Source organism: Camelina sativa, chromosome 17 (genome assembly GCF_000633955.1).
Source record: "Camelina sativa cultivar DH55 chromosome 17, Cs, whole genome shotgun sequence".
NCBI classification, from domain to species: Eukaryota; Viridiplantae; Streptophyta; class Magnoliopsida; order Brassicales; family Brassicaceae; genus Camelina; species Camelina sativa.
In genome coordinates, this window is record NC_025701.1 from 25,961,288 (window position 1) to 25,962,584 (window position 1,297).

The following is a 1,297-nucleotide window of genomic DNA, read 5'->3' on the forward strand; positions in this document are numbered from 1 at the left end:
TTTTTTTTTTTTTTTTTTTTTGATCAAAAATTTATAAGTACTTGTCAAGTATGTTACTACACGTTACATGTGAAACTAACCTTTAAAAATTTCGGATTCTGATTTATGACCACAAAAATTTTAACCCGTATACGTAGACAATTTCTACCCTTCTGATTTAGTATCAAAATGATCCGTTCCTGAATTGTATTCTATTTCAAATGTCATGGTTTTATAAGATTCTCAAGGGCATTAAGGCACTAACCCATAAACAAATTTTGTAGGCTACAATTCCACGTATATATCGTTGGTTTTGAACAATATTTTGGTATAAAATGTAGGCTTTCTATGCTTCAAACTCGATCCATTTAAGTAAAATTTCTTCCAATAAATTACTTGAACCCTTGGCTTTGTAATGTATTATGTTTATGAGGTTGATGAAAAGTGTGTTTCAGGAGTTTCTAGACGTATCTGTCATCACTTTCATCGACGATATCCTGATATTTTCTAGGAGTCCTGAAGAGTATGCAGTACATTTGAGGGTAGTTCTGGAGAAGTTGTGGGAGCAGAAGTTGTTTGCTAAGTTGAGCAAGTGCAGTTTTTGGCAGCATGAGATGGGTTTTCTGGGTCATATTGTTTCTGCAGAGGGGTTTTCTGTAGATCCGGAGAAGATTCAGACTATCAGGGAATGGCCTTGACCGCATAATGCCACAGAGATATATCCGGAAATAAAACTATTTTCTAATTATAATAAATAATATGATAATTTATTTGTTTCAAAAAATAGACTCATATATAAAAATGAGAGGTGAAGTATAATAGTAATTAACAAATTAATATGTTAAGTTAGATATCAAAAGATTTTATTTGATGAATAATTTAATAAAAAAAACTTAATATTGTAAGTTAGATGATATCAAATGATTCTTTAAAATATTCTCTTTAAGATTTTTAGAAACAATAAATCCAGACTATACAAATAATATAAAACTTAATCTATAACCTATTTGTAACCTAACTTAGTAAAATTATATAGTTTACAAAACAATGTTGTGTAATTCCGTTTTATTATGGAGGGGATAGAGTACTTATTAAAAAAAGAAACAAAATAGTGTCATTTTTTTTTGGCAAACGTGTCATTTAGTTTTTTTTTTTTTTAACGCAATTTGAATTAGAACAAAATAGGAGGTCAAGTACAAGGATTATCAATGATGATAAACTGAGAAACACTAAAACAAGCAAGAACAAAACAGAGCAGACCAAAACAGAGCTCAGTCCTCAAACGTCAACGATCTTGCTCAATCTGATTCTGCAACCA